The sequence below is a fragment of the Scyliorhinus torazame genome, chromosome 6, assembly GCF_047496885.1.
Source record: "Scyliorhinus torazame isolate Kashiwa2021f chromosome 6, sScyTor2.1, whole genome shotgun sequence".
In the NCBI taxonomy this organism is placed as follows: Eukaryota; Metazoa; Chordata; class Chondrichthyes; order Carcharhiniformes; family Scyliorhinidae; genus Scyliorhinus; species Scyliorhinus torazame.
The window spans coordinates 155,383,675-155,407,031 of NC_092712.1; positions in this window are offsets into that span (position 1 = coordinate 155,383,675).

Here is a 23,357-nt window from a genome sequence, read left to right on the forward strand (position 1 = left end):
GCAGTGACCCCCTCAAGGCGAATTCAATTTTCTTGAGTCTGAGAAACCCCGCCATGTCACTAACCCATAACCCCGACTTCGGGGGTTCCGAGTCCCTCCTTCCAAGCAGGATCCGTCTCTGGGCCACCAGGGAGGCAAAGGCCAGGATATCGGCCTCTCTCACCTCCTGGGCTCCCGGATGTTCCAACACGCCAAAGATCGCCATCTCTGGACTCAGTACCACCCTCACTTGTAAGACCTCTGATATGACGTCAGCAAACCCCTGCCAGAAGCTCCTCAGCCTCAGACATGTCCAAAATATATGGACATGGTTCACAGGACCCCCCGCACAGCGCCCACACCTATCCTCCATCTCCTCAAAGAACCTACTCATCTGGGCCACAGTCATGTGTGCCCTGTGGACAACATTAAATTGTATCAGGCTGAGCCTGGCACACAACGAGGTTCCATTGACTCGCCTCAGGGCCTCCTCCCACAACCCAGCCTCCAACTCCCCACCCAGCTCTTCTTCCCACTTTCTCTTCACTTCCCCTATCGGGGCTCCCTCGGCTCAGTTCCTTGTCGATCTCTGAAACTTTCCCCTCTCCCACTCCTTTTCTCGACACCACCTTATCTGTAGCCTCTGGGATGCAGGTGCGGGAAGGTCGAAACCTGCCTCCGCACAAAGTCCCTCACTTACTGATACCGGAACCCATTCCCCCCTGATAACTCAAACTCCTCCTCCAGCTCCTCCAAGCTCAGGAAACCCTCATCAATAAAGAGAACTCCAAATCTCTCAATCCCCGCTCGCTGCCATCTCTGGAACCCCCCATCCAGCCCCCCTGGGAAGAACCGGTGGTTATCACATATCGGATCACACACCGACGCCCCTTCCAGTCCCATGTGCTGCAGCCACTGTCCCCACACCCTGAGGGCTGCCACTACTACTGGGCTTGTGGAGTACCTGGCTGGCGATAAAGGCAGAGGTGCCGTTAACAGTGCCCCCAAACGCGTGCCTTTACATGAGGCCGCCTCCAACCGCTCCCAAACCGGCCCCTCCCCCACTACCCACCTCCTGACCATTGCTATATTCACTGCCCAATAATAGAAGATAGAACATAGAACAGTACAGCATAGTACAGGCCCTTCGGCCCACGATGTTGTGTCGACTAATTATCCGAATCGGAGATCAACCTAACCTACACCCCTTCAATTTACTGCTGTCCATGTGCCTATCCAAGAGTCGCTTAAATGTCCCTAATGTTTCCACACCTCTGCTGGCAGTGCATTCCACACACCCACCACTCTCTGTGTAAATAACCTACCTCTGACATCTCCCCTATACCTTCCTCAATCACCTTAAAACTATGCCCCTCGTGACCGCCATTTCCACTCTGGGGAAAAGTCTAAGGCCATTCACTCTACCCATGCCTCCCATCACCTTGTACACCTCTATCAGGTCACCTCTCTGCCTTCTTCACTCCAGTGAGAAAAGCCCTAGCTCATTCAACCTTTCTTCATAAGACATGCCCTCCAGTCCAGGCAACATCCTGATAAATCTCCTCTACACCTTCTCCAAAGCATCCACATCCTTCCTATAATGAGGTGACCAGAACTGGACATAATATTCCAAGTGTGGTCTGACCAGGGTTTCATAAAACTGCAGCAAAACCTCACGACTCTTAAACTCAATCCCCTTGTTAATGAAAGCCAACACACCATACGCCTTCTCAACAACCCTATCAACCTGGGTGGTAACGTTGAGAGACCTATTCATGTGGACCCCAAGATCCCTCTTTTCCTCCACACTTCCCAAAATCCTGGGCGGGATTCTCCCCTACCCTGCGGGGCGGGCCATACCTGCGCCGAGGAGTGGCGAGAACCACTCCGGCGTTGGGCTGCCCCGAAGGTGCGAAATCCTCCGCATCTTCAGGGGCTAGGCCGGCGCCGGAGGGGTTGGCGCCACGCCAACTGCCGCTGAAGGGCCTCCACCGGCTGGCGCGAGTTGGCGCATGCGCGGGAGTGCCAGTGTATGCTGGCGTGATCCCAGTGCATGCGCAGGGGGGTTCTTCTCCGCACCAGCCATGGCGGAGGTTGAAAGCGGCCGTTGGGGAGGGAAAGAGTGCCCCCACAGCACATGCCCGCTCACGAACTGTTGGGCCCCATTCGCGGGCCAGGCCACCGTGGGGGGCACCCCCCGGGACCAGAGCCCCCTGCCCCCCCCCCCCCCCCCACCCCCGCTCCTCCCGAGGACTCCGCAGGCCGCCCTAGAGCCAGCTCCCGCCGGTAAGGACCTGGTTTGATTTATGCCAGCGGGCGGCCGCTCGGCCCATCGCGGGGTGGAGAATCGCCGGGGGGGGGGGCCGCTGCAAGCGGTGACCAGCGCGGTGCGATTCCCGCCCCCGCCAAACCCCGGCACCGGAGAATTCAGCAGCCGCCGTCGGGGCGGCAGGGCGGGATTCACGCCGCTCCCTGGTGATTCTCTGACCCGACGGGGTTGTCGGAGAATCCAGCCCCCTGTCTTTAACCCTGTATTCAGCAATCAAATTCGACCTTCCAAAATGAATCACTTCACATTTATCTAGGTTGAATTTCATCTGCCACTTCTCAGCCCAGCTCTGCATCCTGTCAATGTCCTGTTGTAACTTGCCACAGCTCTCGACACTATCTACAACTCCACCAACCTTTGTGCTATCGGCAAACTTACTAAACCACCCTTCCACTTCCTCATCCAAGTGCAGAGGTCCCAGAACAGATCCTTGCGGGACACCACTGGTCACCGACCTCCAGGCGGAATACTTTCCATCCTCTACCACTCACTGTCTTCTTTCGGCCAGCCAATTCTGTATCCAGACAGCCAAGTTTTCCTGTATACCATGCCCCCTAACTTTCTGAATGAGCCTACCGTGGGGAACCTTATCAAATGCCTTACTGAAATCCATATGCATCACATCCACTGCCCGACCTTCATCAATGTGTCTTGTCACATAAGAACATGAGAACTAGGAGCAGAAGTAGACTATCCGGCCCTTTGAGCCTGCTCTGCCATCCAATGAAATCATGGCTAATCTTTAATTCAGCCTCAAAGAATTCAATAAGGCTTGTGAGGCATGACCTGCCCCTCACAAAGCCATGCTGACTATCTTTAATCGAGCCATGTTTTTCCAAATAATCATAAATCCTATCTCTCAGAATCCTTTCCAGTATTTTGCTCACCACAGACGTAAGACTGACTGGTCTGTAATTCCCAGGGATTTTCCTATTTTCTTTCTTGAACAGGAGAACAACATTCGCCTCCCTCCAAGTACTACTCCAGTGGAGAGTGAGGACGCAAAGATCATTGCCAACGGCACAGCAATCTCCTCCCTTGCGTCCCAGAGTAACCTTGGGTATATCCCGTCTGGCTCAGGGGACTTTTCTATCCTGATGCTTTTCAAAATTTCCAGCACATCCTCCTTCTTAATATCAACCTGCTTGAGCCTATTAACTTGGTTCACACTGTTCTCACGAGCAACAAGTTCCCTCTCTCTAATGAATACTGAAGCAAAATATTCATTTAGGGCCTCCCCTACATCCTCAGACTCTAGGCGCAAGTTCCCTCCACTATCCCTGATCGGCCCTACTCTCACTCTGATCATCCTCTTATTTCTCACATAATTGTAGAATGCCTTGGGGTTTTCCCTAATCCTTCCCACCAGGGCTTTTTGATGCTCCCTTCTAGCTCTCCTAAGCCCATTTTTGAGTTCCTTCCTGGATACCTTGTAACCCTCTAGAGCCGCGCCAGATCCTTGCTTCCTCAACCTTACAAAAGCTTCCTTGTTCCTCTTGACTGGCAGGTCTACTTCTCTTGTCATCCGAGGCTCCTTTACCTTACCATTCCTTCCTCGTCTCAGTGGGACAAAAATAATAATTTGTAAAATTTGGAAGAGCCCCCCAACCCCGCCCCCCCTCCCCCCACCCCCGCTCCAGCAACATCTTCCTCACCCGCGGGGTTTTACCCGCCCAAACAAATCCCGAGATCACCACATTTACTTTTTTAAAGACCATCTTGGGGATAAAAATTGGAAGGCCCTGAAAGATGAACAAAAACCTCAGTGGGACCGTCATTTTCACTGTCTGTACCCGCTCTGCCAATGACAGCGGGAGCGCATCCCATCTCCGAAAGTCCCCCTTCATCTGTTCTACCAGCCGACCCAGCTTCAGCTTGTGCAGCTGCTCTCGCTCCTGCACCACCTGGATACCCAAATTCGAAAGCTCCCCTCTACCACCTTGTACCGAAAACTCCCCCCTACCACCCAATCTCTTCTCCTGCCCCCTCGCCAGATATTTTATACATACAAGGTGTCGAATGTCCATACGTTTCCTGCGTAAAGTTATCACACATCATGTTTACAACTACGGAGGTATATTTGTTAAATATTTCCAATTTAAACAGTTCGGCAGTTTTCTACGCCTTGTGGACCTTCTCAATGCATATTGTCATTGCAATTGTCTTTTGCATTTGACAACAAAGCTGTGGGAAAGCTAACGATGGGAAATATTGGTTCTTGACTTGTGTTTGGTTCTGGAAATTGCATGGCTGTTTCACTTTTAATAATGCTCTTCTGTTCCAGCGAAAGATTTGTCCAGGTGCAGTCCTTACCACAAATGATCTTGGTGCTGCTTCATTCAGTACCTTAGCTATGTCCATCCATTCACCATCAGGATTGTGAATTCTGACGTAATCACCTTCAATTAGTGTCGGTAATGGCTTTGCATTTTTGTTGTAATATCTTTGTTGCTTGTATTTTAATTGTTGCATTCTTGTGTGCACTACATGGTCATCCATATTCTGAATTATTAATGCTGGTCATATTGTACGTAGTTTTCTTCCCATTAGCAATTGTGCTGGCGAGAAGCCTGATGATAAAGATACAGCCCTGTCACTCAACAGTACTAGTGAAAAATCTTTCTTCTCATCCCATGCTTCCTTAAATAACTGTTTCATGATTCCAACTCCTTTTTCAGCTTTTCCATTTGCTTGTGGAAACAACGGACCCAAGGTAACGTGTTTAAAGTTGTATGCGGCAGCAAATTTCAATCATTCCAAGTTACGAAAGCGTGCTCCATTATCCGTAACAATTGTTATCGGTATTCCATGTCTAGCGAACACTGATTTAGTTGCTCTCACGACTGAGTGCGCAGTCGAGCCTGATAGCACAATGACGTCAGGAAAGTTGGATTAAGTAATCATGTCCTCTGAAGTAAAATAAGTCCGCAGCAACTTTTGCCCATGGTTGTGTGATGAATTCACTTTGCACCAAGGTTTGTTTACATTGTGCCGGTTGATGCATTTGACACACACAACATTCCTGTACATAATTGTCCACATCTGCATTTTTCCCTGGCCCAAGACTGATTGTCTTGCTCTGCATCTACACTTCCTCAATTCCCTGATGTCCTTCATGCGTTTGTTCTAAAATGTTCTGTCTCAGGCAGAAAGGAATCACTAGGTCCAAGAAATGGCTGATGAAATTCAACGTGGGCAAGTGCGACGTCTTGCACTTTGGAAAAAAGAATAGAGGCATGGACTATTTTCTAAACGGTGACAAAATTCATAATGCTCAAGTGCAAAGGGACTTGGGAGTCCTAGTCCAGGATTCTCTAAAGGTAAACTTGCAGGTTGAGTCCGTAATTAAGAAAGCAAATGCAATGTTGTCATTTATCTCAAGAGGCTTGGAATATAAAAGCAGGGATATACTTCTGAAGCTTTATAAAGCACTAGTTAGGCCCTATTTAGAATACTGTAAGCAATTTTGGGCCCCACACCTCAGGAAGGACATACTGGCACTGGAACGGGTCCAGCAGAGATTCACACGGATGATCCCAGGAATGGTAGGCCTAACATACGATGAACGTCTGAGGATCCTGGGATTATATTCATTGGAGTTTAGGAGGTTGAGGGGAGATCTAATAGAAACTTACAAAATAATGAATGGCTTAGATAGGGTGGACGTAGGGAAGTTGTTTCCATTAGCAGGGGAGACTAGGACCCGGGGGCACAGCCTTAGAATAAAAGGGAGTCATTTTAGAACAGAGGTGAGGAGATATTTCTTCAGCCAGAGAGGGGTGGGTCTGTGGAATTCATTGCCACAGAGGGCGGTGGAGGCCGGGACGTTGAGTGTCTTTAAGACAAAAGTTGATAAATTCTTGATTTCTCGAGGAATTAAGGGCTATGGAGAGAGAGCGGGTAAATGGAGTTGAAATCAGCCATGATTGAATGGTGGAGTGGACTCGATGGGCCGAATGGCCTTACTTCCGCTCCTATATCTTATCGTCTTATTGTCTTACGATTCGGTCCCCTTTTAACATAAATCCATTGATGACTGTCAGGTCGTCCTTTACACTGCGATTGCTGTTGCACCTGCCTTTAGGCCAATGTTCACGTAGATTTTGGATTACTTTTTGAAGTGTAGAATCTTTGTCAGTTTCATCTTTGATCATCTTTAACTTGCCGTTTATTACAGGTAGCATGTCAGCAATAAAGTTTGCTTGCGCTTCAACATTGAGCATAACTTCAACTGCTTTTTTGTCATTGTACACCGTGGCTCTGGATAGTGCATTAGCGAGGACTAACTCTTTGCCTGCATCGACATGCTGAGATGCTTTGACATGCTTATTTAGTTTCACCAGATTTAATTTAAGGCATGCCTCTGCCCCAATGAGTGATAATTTTGTGGCATCCACAACCTCAAAGTCAAGTGGAATCCTAATGTCACCGTTCTGCACCATCAGGCAGCAGGAACCTTTTGCCGCTATTTTGTTGCCATTGTAGTCAGTTAACCTACAGTTTGCTTTTTAAAGTTTTGGTCGCCTGTCTAGTTTTTTTCAAATCTGTTTCTGTGTTCCGATTAGTGTGTGTGCCTGTGTCCAGTTTGAACTGCACATCTGATCCATCTACAGTTAATGTTTCAGTCCAATCCTTATCCAAATTGGAGAGTTGCGTAATTTGTTTATCAGCAGTTGTCATAGCATTAACTTTCATTATCGCTTCAATTATAAAGGTATCCTGTGAAGGAAGCTTAGAGGAATCAATTTGTGACTTTAAAACTTTTTCTTCATCCTCATAATTTTGTATGCTGTGAACCTGTTTATTTGCTTGAAACAACTTTTTAAAGTTGTTTTGCTGTACCGCTGTATTAAATCGGCATTGTGCAGCAAAATGATTAAGTTTGTTCCAATTTGCTAAAATGTGTCAGACGTAAGTGCTGATTCTCCATTGCAGAACAATTAAGGCTTTCTTACTTTGCAACAGAAGAAATGTTGTCTGTCAGTGCTATGAACTGACCCTCAGTTTCTTCTGAAGTAATTTGACTTGAATGCTGAGACTCTAATGAGGCTTGAGGACAGGAATATTAAGGATCTCCAGCTTCCCGGTCAACACCTGCGTGCATTTCATGGTCTCAATCTCTTCCCCATGTCATGCCCACTTGCCAGAATGCACATCTGCACTCCTTTTTCCATTGATGTGAAACATGCACCTTTTAATTCCTTTGCTTGTTATTATTATACTAATGTTAAGAATATTGCTCTGCCACATTCAAAGCAGGTCACATGGGAGAGCAAGAGAGATATGAGAGCATGAATTGTATCTATTCCCCGTTGACCTCTTGGAATTTTGTATTGTTTGTTTCACATGAATAACACCATCATACAGTAATGTATTTGAGAGCATGCAGATGTTGTAACTCATTTATCACCATTATATCATAATAAAGATAATTTTACAACAGATACTTTCCTGTTGCAAACAGGATACCCAAAACATTATTGTCACTGCTGTTTCAGCTCAGAAAGCCAGGAACCTTGGGTTCTAACCAGAGTGCCACCTCCCCATGTGCATATAAAGTGAATGCACTCTACTCACTTCAGTCTTTTTTTCCATTTTGTCCTAAATTAGCTGCAAGAGTTCAGCAGCCTCTCTTCTTATCTGAATTGGATGGTTACAAATTGATATTGTCAAGTAGATGTTTTGCGGGAGCAAAACAATAATTTATCTGGTCCTCAATAAGGATGGTACCATACAATGTGTATATTGAGATTCTATAACTTGAAGCAGAGATCCCTAGTGTACAGACGCAGAACCTGGTTCCAATGTGACAGTACAGGATTCGAATATATCCAATATGTTATCTTGGAACCAATTCAATCCCTAAGAGACTCCACTTGCCCCCTCCTTAAGTAGGATTGTGACTGGTTTTGCACTCAATGGGATTCACGATCAAAGAGGTAGATTTCCTGTCAAGTTCTCTTGTTCTCCTGTTGTAAATTCAGTGGAAATCCTAAAGAGATGGCCTGATCAGACATTTATGTTGTGTTTCCAGGATATTCGCACATCTTCCACTCGGTTCTCAATCGTAGAACCCATTGGCCCCAGGTGTGAATATTTAAGAAGGAACTTCTCATTCTCCAAACAACAAATTGTGAAAATGAGTGGGCGTGCCAGAATCAGGGGTTACTCTGGTCTGAGAGGAAATCATTAGGGGTGTGAATTTCATCTGAGACAGCAGCTACTTTGGCTGTGGCCTGCACAGTGTGCCATCTTGACAAAGGTGCCCACTGGGGAGTGGTAGGTGGGCAGGAATGCCAAAGTTGGTGAAAGGTAAGGAAGGAAACTGAGAGTTTTCCCCTTCAGGGGATTGCCTATGTGCATGGTGGGAAGCCTCCCTAAGATCACAGGGCCCCCTTTGTGGCTCCTCACCGTCACTGTCTGTATGGAGTCTGCACGTTCTCCCTGTGTCTGTGTGGGTTTCCTCCGGGTGCTCCTGAAAGACATGCTGTTAGGTGAATTGGACATTCTGAATTCTCCCTCCATGTACCCGAACAGGCGCCAGAGTGTAGCGACTAGGGGATTTTCACAGTAACTTAATTGCAGTGTGAATGTAAGCCTACTTGTGACAATAAAAATTATTATTATCTACCTACATTTTTGGCGCGATTTACCGCACATATTCCACCGGAATCGGGATGGGACGTGGCCAGTAGATCCCGGGAGAGGTCTCTTTCTGAATTCCCGATGGTCGTTACGCCCTGCAAGATTTACCGAGATTTCGTGATCTGGATCCCGCCCTCAATGGGTGGGATCAGACTTACATAGCCGGACCTAACTGGCCTCCAGGATATACTGGCCTCGCCGATGAGGCCCCAGCCGGGAGCCATTTAGCACTGGTCACCACAAATGGGAACCAAGCGAAATGAGGGGGCGGGGGTCTCTTATGTGATTGGAGGCCCCCTGGTGACCGGCCTCTGGAGAGGGTGGCATTCTGGCACCGTGGCACTGTCAGCCAGGCACCCTGTCGGTGCCACCAGGGTGCCAGACTGGCACTGATGGGTGACCAGGAGGCCCTTCCAGGCTGGCAGGGGCACTGCCAGGATGCCAGGCTGGCAGTGTCATGGTGCCTAGGTGGAAATTTGCTTGTACTGGGGGATCGGGCCCAGGGGTGCCCTGCCCTATGAGGTGGGGTGCAAGGAGTCTCGAGAATCCCCCAACAGGTAAGTTAGGGATTGGGGGGGGTTCAGGGGGTCACGTTGGGGGGGGTCGAGAGATCAGGATGCCATTTGAAAATGACGTCCCGATCTCTTACTGCACTGACCGGCGGACCACCTCAGTGCAGGAAATGTGAGTGCGAGCTCAGCGGGTCATTCCTGTTGAGGTGTGATAAAATGAGTGCCGTTCGAAAGCAGTGTCGTTCCCAGCGCTTAGTTTCTCCCCGGTCAAGCCCACACTTAGAAATTATTTCAGCAATGGGAGCGTGACCGGCTCCTCAGAGATTGGGCCGCCATTTTGAGAGGGTGCTTCGATCTCTAAATGAGCTTGAGTGTCCCCCACACCTCACCCACGGGTAATATCATCCCCCGTACACATGGGCATTGCCCCACATCCCCCCCTCCCCCAAGTGAGGATACCCTGCTATGGGGTCACTGAGGGCACCCCTTTGCAGGCTCCCCAACCTCACTTTCGCACTCCCCTTTCAGGACTCCCATTCTTCACCCCCTCAACCTTTATGAGGCCCCTTAATAACCACCCTTCACCCCCTCATTCTTCATACCCCCTCATCCCCCTTTCATGAGCATGGCCCCTTCAGGGCAACTCTTGGCAGTGCTTCCCTTGCACCTAGGCACCATGGAAATTTCACCCAGGTATCCTGCTGTGCTCTGCCAGCCTGGCAGTGCCACCAGGGTCCCCTGGCAGTGCCAGTGTGGCAGTGCCAATATGCCAGCCTGGCAGTGCCAAGGTGCCCTGGCACCAAAAGGAGAGCCAGGATGCCACCCTCCACTGTTCCAAACCACCCAGTGGTCTCCAATGGCCTTAGATACCCCCGGGTGCCATTATGCCTGATCTATGTTTGTGAAGACAAGCTCTAAACAGCGCCTGGTCGAGGCCTCATTGGAAGGCCATTAGTTCTCAGGCGCTGAGAGAATCCAGCGTATGCACATCTAAATGAGCCTAATACGTACCCTGGAAGATTGAGCTGCCAGTCCTGCCCTTCCTTTAGCCATGTTTCAGTAATAGCTGCAATATTCCAGTCCCATGTACCCATCCATGCCCTGAGTTCATCTACCTTGCCCGTTAGGCCTCTTGCATTGAAATAAATGCAGTTTAATCTAGACTTCCCTTGCTCTCTGTCCTGCTTCCTCAGACCATCTGTCTGGTCATGTTTTGTACCTTTCCCTGTGGTTTATTTGTCTTAGCCTTACTGGACCCATTCACTGAGTTATCCACAGACTCTACTGTGGCCCTTTTTGATTTTTGACTTTGGTTTCTCTGCCTTTCACTTTTCCCCTTACTGCCTTTTGTTTCTGTCCCACTTTACTTCCCTCCGACTTCCTGCATCAGTTCACATTTCCCTGCCACATTAGTTTAAACCCACCCCAACAGCGCTAGTAAACACTCCCCCTAGGACATTGGCTCCGGTCCTGCCCAGGTGCAGACTGTCCGGTTTGTACTGGTCCCATCTCCCCCAGAACTGGTTCTACTGTCCCAGAAATTTGAATCCTCCCCTCTTGCCTTGCACCATCTCTCAAGCCAGGTATTTATCTTATCTATCCTGACATTCCTACTTTGACTCACACGTGGCACTGGTACCAATCCAGAGATTACTACCTTTGAGGTCCTACGTTTTAGTTTAACTCCTAACTCCGTAAATTCAGCTTATAAGACCTCATCACGTTTTTGCCTATATGCACCACAACAGCTGGCTGTTCACCACCCCCCTCCAGAATGTCCTGCTTCCGCTCCGAGACATCCTTGACCCTTGCATCAGGGAGACAACATACCATCCTGGAGTCTTGTTTGCGTCCGCAGAAACGACTGTTTATTCCCCTGACCATTGAGTCCCCTATCACTATAGCTCTGTCACTCTTTTTTCTGCCCTCCTGAACAGCAGAGCCAGCCTTGGTGCCACCTTCCCCTGGTGAGCCATCTCCCCCCAACAGCATCCAAAGTGGTATATCTGTTTTGGAGGGGGATGATCATAGGGGATTTTGGCTCTGCCTTCCTACACTTCCTCTGTCTGGTGGTCACCCATTTCCTGTCTCCCGCAGTAATTTTTAACCACGGTGTGACCAACTCAGCAAACGTGCTATCCACGACATCCTCAGCATCGGGATGCTCCAAAGTGAGTCCATCTGCAGCTCCAGAGCCGTCATGTCGTCTAACAGGAGTTGCAGTTGGACACACTTCTTGCACGTGAAGGAGCCAGGGACACCGGAAGGGTCACTGAATTCCCACATCGCGCAAGAGGAGCATGACACGGTCTGGGATCTCCTGCCATGACTTAAGTTAACAACAATTGCAATGCCAAGAGAAAAAGAGAAAAAAGAAAAGAAAACCTACTTACCAGTCACCAGCCAATCACTTACCTGCTGGCTGTGATGTCACGGTTCAATTTCTTTCTACCTCTCACTTACCCTCGAGCCTCCCTTGTAGGTCCGCCTCTCCACTCCTCCCGACGATGAGCACCTCTTTCCCCTCAGCATCAAATTCCCCCTCAGCTCAGAATTCTAAACACCCTCACTCTGGCTGAAATCTCACTCCGGCTGACTGGTCGTGCGCAAAGCTGATAAAATGGTGGCAGAGAATTCAGGAGGGGAGCCCAATACCCACCTGCTGTCAAGGCATTTTACCAACAGTGGGAAAACAGGAGCAGCTGATTCTGGCAATTACTTCCCCATTTAAGGACCAATTCTTGCCTCTGTTGACATTTTGCCAGGAATGGGAAGGGCTTTCACTGCCTGGAGAGACGACCAGGTAAACCCACGCTGCCTCCCAGAGGGGTCAGGGGGCCTAATGGCCAACCCATGGCCCACGAAGGCCCACCCCAGCTCCAATATTTGCCTCACATCTATATGAAGGTGCTCCCAACCCACCAATCACTGGGGGCAACCCGGCTGACCAGTGTCCCTTAAATTAAACTTGCTTTGCCTTTGAGGGTGCCTCGCAATAGAGGTTATCGCTTTCATCCTGCGATAAGTGAGCTGCCGCCGAGCTCAGATTAGGTTGGCAGCTCAACTGTTCAGACTTGGATGCCAGTCCTGGTAACAATCTCTTAACTGGCCATTGCTAATAAAATGCCTCCCCAGGGTCCTGGAGTGGGGTTGGCTTTCAATCCCAGTGGTGGGAATTCTGAACCACTAATAAAATTCAGCCTTCTGGGTTGGCAACATGACATGCAGATGGAGTAGAGGCTGTGAGGAGGTAAGGTCTGTATGATGCCCTCTGCCAAGTTGGAGCAGGACTTCTCCAATGCTGCTGAACAGTGACAGGAGGCTTTCTGGCTAGTCAGTAAATGCACCCAGCATCTCATTGTGCATGCCCATTAACATGCTCCTGTCTACCAAAGACCTCCAGCAAGCTGGAAAACAAACACCATCCTTTATCCCTGACCCAGCTGCAATCTGGCTGAATGATGGGGGTATGGTGTATTAAGTAGCATGAGATGTTGGTGATATACCTGGGGAAGAAGTCATATGAAGTTGCATTCACTGTCATTGATCAACTGTGTTGGGTGATTTTCTTGAGGTACTGCTGTCAAAACCTCAGGGTAGGTGGTCCCTGGCCACCTGCTCCCACTTCCTTCTGTGGGTAGTCTTTGGGGAACCTCTTGGTACGCCAAACAACCAGTGTGTCTCTCTTTCACTTTCATCCCCAAGGCCTCTGCATCCATTACCCTGGAGAGCTTTCTTAGCCCAGATGATTGATTTTCCTTGCTGAGAATTGCAGCTGTAAAATTCAACATGAACCATCTGTCAGTCGAGCTTCCCTTGAAGGGGGAAGACTGGCTTTAAAAATGGAAGCCTGGCTGCACAATGCTGCTCGACCTCCTGCTGAGTGCATGGGCAGCTTGACGCGCACTGAGTGACCAGTAGTGCAGGAGACACTTGGCCTCATAACTCAGGTTATTAAGGCAGCAGTACAAAATATGTTGTTTACCTCCACTGGAACTGGTGTGAGAAGGCCATGAATTGTGGGAAAAAATGATTAAATTAATCATTTAATAAATGATTTGAAGCAAGAACTCTATTGTTTTTAGCCACTGAAACAAATTAAAGAAAGTAAAGATTAATTAACACTCATTATAAGGAGAATGATTATTCATTTTTAGTAATCATAGGCTGTGCTGATTAAGACTTTCCACTTAATTTACAAGGATAGGGAAGAATTAAAATCTCAACACACAAAATTATAGAGTCATCAATGTCAGAATATTAATTGAAGAGTTAAGACTGAAGGTTAACTAAAAGAGCAATTCAAACACTAGGATATGATTGGAGCAGCTAGATCTTTTAATATACAACATGGTACTGCATTTAAATTGAATAGATGTGGTTCTGTGCAGCTAATTTGTCCAGGGGTCATTATGCACCAGAGCAAAATGAAATAAAGCATAAATTCAGTTTGGAGTTTCTTCAGATGCATTTGATGGAATAGATAATTTCTCCAATTAATTTACATTGATTTGTTCAAAAGTTTATTTTACAATTATTTATTTGATAGAATGACTATGTGGAATGCTGGAGGATTGGTGACAGTGGTGTCAATAGATTTATTCCCACTTGTTTGGAAGTTACTTCCATCTCTGTGGAGATACCACAAAATCAGTCACCCCAGGCTTTTTAAAAATAAATTGTCTTTATGGACTAACATCTTGAAAAATTATCCCCATCCTTGACTGTTTATAAAGTGTGCTTGATAGATCCTGGATTCTCCGATTTTGAAGCGATGTCCGGAGGAAGTGTCTAGTTCCACGATGATAAAATTGACGAGGCCCCAGTACCGACCCTCCGACCAGTGAGGGGCCAGCAGCCGCGCCATGTAAAACACACGGCCTTCACAAAATAACGGCCGGAGAATTCCCGTGTCTGTGGCAGCGCATGCGCACGGTGACGACCTGCAGTGGTCGCGTCGTACAACATGGTGCTGGCCGCGCATGGACCCAACCTGCCAGATAGTGCCCCGCTGGACACTCTGCCTCCATCCTTGGACCACCTCCCACCAGTCTCCCCAGCCTCACCGAAGCCCCCCCCTGGCCAGCGGCACGGCTTCCCCCCCCACCCCCACCCCCAACTGTGGGGGCGCTGGACACAGTCCGCAGCCGCCACGCCAGGTTCATGAAAACTGAGAGCACAAGTGAACACAGTCATGAACACGGCCCTTGGAGTTGGAGCATCGGGAGTAGGCCTTCAGGTAACGTCCTGAGGCTGTCCCAATGATGTGCGGCGTACTCCCCAATGACACAGTTTTGGAGGGGCGGAGCATCGAAAAACAGGCGCCGCCCCCGATTTGGTCGTAAAAAGGGATTCTCTGCCCAATCACCGATTACGAAATTGGCGTCGGCAAGCGGAGAATCCGCCCCCCATATTCTGAGTGGCTTGACAAAAGTGTTAGCTAAACAAACACCAGCAGGCCAAAGAACTATAGTGGAATTCTCCGTTCCTGAGACGAGGTGTTGACACCGGGGCAGGATTTGTGGACTTTTACGATAGCAAAACTGGCACCGCACATGGGCCGATTCAATGACTGTTAAGGTGCTCACATCAGCACACGTGGAACCTAATCGATTCCAATGAGAAACGGTGCTGGATTCGCTGGTTTCGTGATTGACACTCAGGAGGAGGACAAGCTGCAGCTGCATCTACATACTGCACTCCCCACACGCACCATCCCAACAAGATTGCAGCGAGGGGAGCAGCATTCTGTTTTATGGACACTGAGCACGAAAGCCTGTTGGATGCTGTGGAGGAGAGGCAGGTGACCCTGTATCACGGCCTGGGTAGGAGGCTGCCAGCCATCGCTGTTCGCTGTGCTTGGGCACAAGTGGCAGAGGCGGTCAGCGCCATCAGCAACACTGTCCGGACTGGACAGCAGGGCCGGAAGAAACTGCACAACCTCCTCAGGGCGGCCAAGGTGAGTAGGCAGCACTGTGCCCCTGGCACCAACCCCCACCCCACACGCCCGTTACTCAACCCTCAGAGCGCGGCTGAGCCCCCACCCTGCACCACATGCCGGCACCCATACTGCCCACCATGGCCGGATGCCCTGGCCACTGAGACCACCAGTCACCCACCCTCTGCATGCATCAGACTGTCTAACACTGTGAGTTTTCTGTTTCCCCAGCAACCCCCAGAGAAGGCTGCCCATAACCAGTGCGAGCGGGAGAAGACGGGAGGGGGACCGCCGGACCTGCAGAGCAGCGGGCCCGTGGAAAGGGCAGCTGTCGGGTGGAGATCGGCCTCAGGCGAGGAAGTGATACCCTGCTGAGTTTCCGTTCCTCATGACATGTGTGACACACCTCACCCCAAAACCACCCCCACACCCACCCCACCCCCATATCCTAACTCCACCCTCCCAAACACATCCCCCTCCGACCTGCTGGTGATGGGGCGGGTCCTCCTGGTGTCTCCCGCCCCCAGCCACAGCCAGAGCCAGAGAATTGGGTGCCGAGCAACGACAAGGATACCAACACGGATGTGAACCATCAACCCGAAACCCAGGACATCCCGGAGCTCGTGTCCGAGGATGACAGGAGCAGGAGGTGGTGCCGGCCTTGTGTGCCACCCAGGTCAACACAGGGTGGCGTCCGCAGTGAAAGCCTTGGGGCATGAGCTTCAGCCATGGATCAGCGTGTCCAAAGCTTGGGGCATTCTGTGCAGACGGTGGCCGAGGCCCAGGACAACGCTGCCCTCTCTCAGGTAGCCATGTGCCAGAGCCATCTGGACATTGCAGCGATGCTCCCAGGCCTGGCCCAGTCACAGCAGGCCATTGCTGAGAGTGTCGGCGGCAGTACCCAGGCACTGGCTGATGTGGCACAGACCCAGGCGGTGGTGGTAGAGTCAATGTGTGATGTGGCGCTATCCCAGACAGAGGTGATCCACGGCTGCCATGGCAGCGGCCGAGATGGCAGTGGACCTCCAGGACTAGCAGCGCCACATGGCGGGGAGCTTCAGGGGTTAGCTCCACCCGCACCCCCGTCCCATGGAGTAGCTTGGGGGCCATTGGGCACCCCAAGGGAGGAGGTGATGGGCCCATGCTGGTGACTCCCGCAGGGGAGGTGCCAGAAAACTGCAGCACCTCGGATTCCATGTGCACGATGCCTTCATCCTGGCACATCAACTGACCCAGGCCTCTTCAAAGCACACCCTCAGGTGAGGGATTGGCTCCTGGGCTTCGGCATACGATTCAGGTGCTTGGACCACTTGGAGGGACCCCTCCAGTATGGCGCAAGAAGGGTCGCCGCACTGTCCCCTGCTCAGCCGGAGTCTTCGTCGACATGCCCGGTCCGGCAGATCCTCGAATGACAGGCGCTGCCAGTACACACGAGGCCTCAGTTTCACCTCCTCCTCGGCCTGTTGGGCAGCCAGCTCTCCATCCTCAGCGGCTGCCTCCTGTTCCTCTGGGGCACACTCCGTTGCTGCAGCTGCCTCCTCCTCGAGCAGCTCCAGCTCGTACAGTCGCTGTGCATCCCCCAGGGCTGCAGCGACTAGGAGGAAGGCCATCATTGCTGGTTGAATTCCAATATCCATTGTCTGGGTGAAAGGCTGACACGTTAGTATGGTGCGTACCCTCGTGCATGACCAGGTCCACCGGGCTTCATGGTGTCCCAGGTTGGCACTGTGGACTCTGGCCCTGCATGTCTCCCCATCCCCCCCATCCCTGCACCCGGAGCCGGCCGACGGAGAATATCGACCATAGTAGAGATTCGGATGACTAACCAAAACCTTGGTGAAGAGGTAGGTTTTAAGGAGATTTTCAAATGTTATGGAATGGATCAAGAGGTGAAGAAATTTAGAGAGGGAATTCCAGAGTGGAAACTGGGTATTTGTAGGCACAGCTGAAAATGTTCTCCACTTGCCTGGATGTGTGCAGCACCAACAACACGCAAGAAGGTCAACACATTCCAGGACAAAGTAACCCACTTGATTCACACCCCATTTACCATCTTCAACATTCACTCCCTCTACCACCGATGACAGTAGCAACAGAGGTTACCATCTACAAGATGCACCGCAGCAACTCATCGAAGCTCCCTTGACAGCATCTTCCTAACCTTCGACCTGTATCTCCTAGAGGGACAAGGGCAGCAGGTGTATGGGAACACTACCACCTGCAAGTTCCTCTCCTAGTCACTCATCATCCTGACTTGTTGGATATTGCCATTCCTTCACTGTCACCGGGTTAAAACCCTTGAACATCCTCCCTAACAGCACTGCGGATGTGCCTACATCATATGGACTACGGTAGTTTAAGAAGATGCTCACTACCACCTGCTCAAGAGCAATTAGCCTTGGGCAATACAGCTGGCCTAGCCTGTGAAGCCCACATTCGATGAATAAACAAGAGAAACAGGGCTACACAAAATGGCACGTCGATCACCCAAATGCAGTGCTGCACAATCTCTAGCACTCTACCCTCTCTTTGCAGGCCAGCTAGAAATAAAGAAATAAACAGCAGAAGGTTGAGAGATAAAATTGGGAACTGGATAAGATAACCTGTTTGGATTTTCCACTTGGTCGGTGATATTGCTCCCAACGGCGTTGCAATTTATTCTCTGCAAATCTGGTAATTATGCTGGTGGCATATTAACTGCCAGTCTGTATTTCCCACGACATGATGAAAGCCTATGTTAATTCTGATTGGGGGGTTTAATTGTCAGCCACTTGTGATGTTAATGAAGGGTCATTATGGAAGAAAATATGTCACCTGTGCAATTTTCCATGTGTAGTTTTAACATTTGTTCTAGACAGATTTCAGATCAAGTTGATAAAGGCATAAACAATACTATAAAATGCTAAACAAAAAGACAATGTCCTGTTCAGACTGTAGAATGGCACATAAATAACATTTTAATGAAAATATCAGCATGACAAGAAAAGTATTTCCTGCTTCATACCCATGTTTCCTCTGTTGTGAAAATTAGTGAACAGAGAAAGTCACGTCCCTTGGTGTAACATATTGGACCCAGAGGAGGAGACAGTATCCTGCAACTAACATCCGAACATTCAGCAGATAACAGCGTGATTTAACAGAAATGAAACAGAGTCCTGTGTCGAGAGCGTTTAGCCAGGTGTTTCTCCGCGCTGGCTGTGCTGAGGAGGAGCCTGCTATTAAATGGGACTCTGCTTCATTTCTGGGCCTCGGTGAGGAAGCCTTGCCAAGGCCACACATAGTCCCTTTTCCTGCACAAACGAGCTCCACTCGCCAATGCAGCAAGACGGCACGGCCTCCAAACAGAAGCACAGAATCACAGAATCTACAGTGCAGAAGGAGGCCATTCGGCCCATCGAGTCCACACCGGCCCCTGGAAAGAGCACCCTACCTAAGCTCACACCTCCACCCTATCCCCACATTTCCACCCTATCCCTGTAACCCCACCCCACCTTTTTTGGACACTAAGGGCAATTTAGCGTGGCCAATCCACCTACCCCCGCACATATTTGGACTGTGGGAGGAAACCGGAGCACCCGGAGAAAACCCACGCAGACACAGGGAGAACAGCCACACCAAGCCGGGAATTGAACCTGGGACCCTGGCGCTGTGAAGCCATTGTGCTAACCACTATGCCCCAATGCCGCAACTTACTGGTGAGGAGATCCTCATCTCATAAGGGCAGGAACCCTCGGGCCCGATCCCCAATGCGGGCAAGATGCCACATGGGCACATTGGCATTGCCAGTCTGGCAGTGCCACCTGGGCACCCTTGCAGTGCCATGGTGCCTTGGTGGAATCGGGGTGCCAGGGTACCATCCTGCTGAGAGCCCGACCACCCAAGGGCCTCCGATTGCCAGGGAAAACCCCAAGTGCCGGTACGCCTGGTCCACAATGTCACCTCTTCAACAAATTCAGTAAGATTAGTCAGGCGTGACCTTCCCTTCACAAATCCATGCTGACTCTCCCTGATTGACCAAACTTTTTTGAGGTGTTCAGTCACCCCATCCCTGATTATAGACTCCAGCAATTTGCCCCCCGCAGATGTTAGGCTAACCGTTCTGAAAGTCCCTGGCTCCTACCTTACATCCTTCTTAAAAAGTGGAGTGACATGTTCAATTTTCCAATCCAGAGGAACTACACCTGAATCTAGAGAACTCTGAAATATTAGAGTTAGGGCATCGACAATGTGCTCTCCTATTTCCTTTAACACCCTCGGATGGAAACTGTCGGGTCCTGGGGATTTGTCACTCTTTAGTTCCATTAATTTCCTAGTTACTGATGCTGTACTTGATTGTTAATTGTATTAACTCCCTTTCCAATATCGTTAATTTTTTTCGGGACTTCCCGCAAGTATATTCCTTTTCAACTGTAAAAAGTGAGGCAAAGTAATTGTTCATCATGTCTGCCATTTCCCCATTATCAATGACAATGGGCACGATTTCACAGGACAGGTTAGCACTGATGTCTCACAGCTCTAGGGACTCGGGTTCAATTCCAGCCTTGGGTAACTGTCTGTGTGCAGTGCGTACGTTCTCCTGCGTCTGCGTGGGTTTCGTCCGGGTACTCCGGTTTCCTACCAGAGTCTAAAGGTTAGGTGGATTGGGCATGCTAAATTGTTCTTTAGTGTCCAAAAAGATTAGGTGGGTTACGGGGATAGGGCGGGGCCATGGACCTGGGAGGGGTGCTCCTTCAGAGTACCGATGCAGACTAAATGGGCCGAATGGCCTCCTTCTGCACTGTACCATGAATTCTATGGATTCTATGAAAAACGGAGTCCCATTCTGGGTGTGTTTAGTGGGGTGTTTCTCGGTGTCTGCAGTACCAAGAACGACACCGTTATTGAACGGGACTTTGCCGTCTTTCTCGACTTAGTGAGGAATGCCCTTCCGAGGCCGCACTTACCTAATTTCCTGCATTGATGAACCAGTTCACCAGTGCAGTAAGAGTATTCGCGGATCGGGACGCCATTTTTAAATGTCGCTCTGATCTTTCAACACCCCTCAGCCACACCTCTGCGGCCTCCGCCCCGCCCCCCCCACTGGACCCACCCTACCTCTTAGGGAGTCTTCAAGCACCCCCCTCACGCCACCTCTTAAGAGCAAAGCAACTCCGTGTCCAATCCTTGGCAGAGCCAACCTGGCACTTGAGCACCTTGGCACTGCCAGCCTGGCACCCTGGCAGTATCCCACACGCCTGGTAGTGTTATATAGGTACCTTGAGAGTGCCAGGATGGCACTGTCAAGGTGCCTGTGTAGCAGTGCCAAGATGCCAGGATGGCAGTGCCAAGATATCTTGGTGCCAGCAGGACTGCCAAGGTACCACCCTGCTCAGAGCCCAACCACCCGTGGGTCTCTAATAGCCTGAGAGACCCCCCCCCCCCCCCCCCAACCAGGTGCTGTTGCGCCTGGTCCTCGTTTGCAGAAACTAGTGCCAAAGGGCACCCTGGTGAGGTCTCCCAGGCTAGGCCGTTAGTTTCGGTCCCCGGGACTATATAGCGCACACTTATTTAAATTAGCCTAATGGCTCATTTGAATATGTCCAGCGTGGGCGAGATCCAGAACGTAATGTCTCGCAAGATCTCGTCAAATCACGCAAGGCATTTTGAGCGTCGCGAGAGGCATCTCACGAGATTCGACAGCCTCATCGCGTCACCAAGTCGGGCGCTACAAGGCTTTTAGTGGGCCTACATTGCACTTGACCACCCACTTTCCCTTTATAGAACTATAAAATGTCTTCTTATTGATTTTGATGTCCCTTTCAAGTTTCCTTTCACAATCCCTTTTAGTAGCTCTTGTAAGCTGCTTTATGACCCTTTGCTGGTCTTTGTATCTATACCATTCGTCCGGATTTGTGCTATGTTTTGCATTGTTTTGTGGTGGAATACAGATGTTAGTCCGTCATACAACAAAATGGAAGCGGAAGCAAAAGAAAGCGAAGCAAGGGAGGTTCACAAGAATGATATGAATGACTATCTTTAATTGGAGTGCAATGTGTTAAATACTTTTGGCTGAGTATGACAAATCCTGATTAATACGCCTGACAAGATCTGTGGAATGACTGAGTCTTATTCTGTCAACTCTGCTGCTGAGCCTGTGGCAATTAATGCATCGCCTTTATTAACCATAAGTTACTGCACCTTTGAGATGCTTTGTCTGAACAAAGTATTGCCAATGGAGATTTGTTGTCCAAATTATTCTCTCCCTGTCTAAGAAACGTTAATATCTCCTCCTCAGCAGAGTTGATTCAACTTTCTGATAGTGACATTCCTTCAATTATATTCCTCATGCTCCTACTTTTTGCTTATTTTATCTCTTTCAATATTAGTTTTTTAAATTTCTCATAATCCTCGCCATGGTTTTAAATTTTGAGGCTGCATTTATAATTGTGGTAAACCACTGTTACACCTGTATTAGGTGATGTAAGGTAGGACCTGTACTACAGGTTCGCCGGTAGCCCCTGCCTGCTGGCTCCGCCCAGTAGGAGGAGTATAAATATGCATGTCCTCTATTCAGCAGCCATTCCACCAGCTGCTGTGGGGGGCCACACATCTTACTGCAGTAAAGCCACAGTTGTATCCAGCCTGAGTCTTTGTACAATTGATCGTGCATCAATTTATTGCAGTCAGATTTTCTAGAAGATGGACCTCCGAATCAAACCATATCGCCTGCAGCTGGATCCGCAATCGAGCGACGCCACAAAGGACTTTAATCACTGGCTAGCCTGCTTTGAGGCCTATATCAACTCAGCGACCACCCCTCTGACGGAGGCTCAGAAGATATAGATCCTGTACTCAAGGTTGAGCTCCAGCATGTTTCCACTGATCCAGGACGCCCCGAACTACCCGGGCGCCATGGCGCACCTCAAAGAAAACTACGCACAGAAAGCGAACACACTCCTCGCCAGGCATTTACTCGCCACTCGCTCTCAACTCCCTGGTGAGTCCATAGAAGACTCCTGGCGGGCCCTAATCCCACTCATCCGGGACTGTGACTGTCAGGTCGTTACGGCCACCGAACATTCTAACCTTCTTATGCGCGATGCTTTTGTAACGGGGATTGGGTCGGACCTCATTCGCCAAAGGCTGCTTGAAGGGGCCACGCTCGACATAGCAGGGTCTAAGAAGCTAGCACTCTCCATGACGGTCGCCTCACGTAATGCTCAGGCCTACCCCTCCGGCCACGCGGCCCACCGCTCTTATCCCTCGTGGACCCCACAAACGTCCGCCCCAGCCGGGGCTTTACCCAGCCAATACGCCTGTGCCACACGCCAATCCGCGCACCTGGAGGTCCCTGATGTTACTTCTGCGGCCAGCAGAAGCACCCTTGCCATTGCTGCCCGGCCCGCGCTGCCATTTGCAAGGCTTGCAGCAAAAAGGGCAACTTCGCCACGATGTGCCAGGCCCGCGCAGTCGCCGCTATCGCCCCCTTCCCCCTGACCCACACACAATGGGCGCCGCCATGTTCATCCTGGGCCACGCGCGGCCAGTAGGCGCCGCCATCTTCACCTCCCGGGGCCGCGAGTGGCCAGTGGGCGCCGCCATCTTCCCCCCCGCAGTCCACGTACGACCCATGGGCGCCGCCATCCTGTCCAGCCCCCGCAATGTGCGGCCCATGGCCGCCGCCATCTTGTCCCCCGCAGGATCTTCAGGCACCGCCATCTTGTCTTCCCCACGGGGCATGGACGCCGACAGCATTCCACGACTTGGGCCCCCCATGCTATCCATCTTCGGATGCCAGCAACGACCAACCGCAGCTCGCCTCAATGACGCTCGACCAGTCTCGTCCACACAACCTGGCCACCGCCCCAACTACAGTGAAAATCAACAGCCACGTGACCTCTTGCCTGCTGGACTCTGGGAGCACCGAAAGCTTCATCCACCCGGATACGGTAAGGCGCTGCTCCCTCTTGGTCTA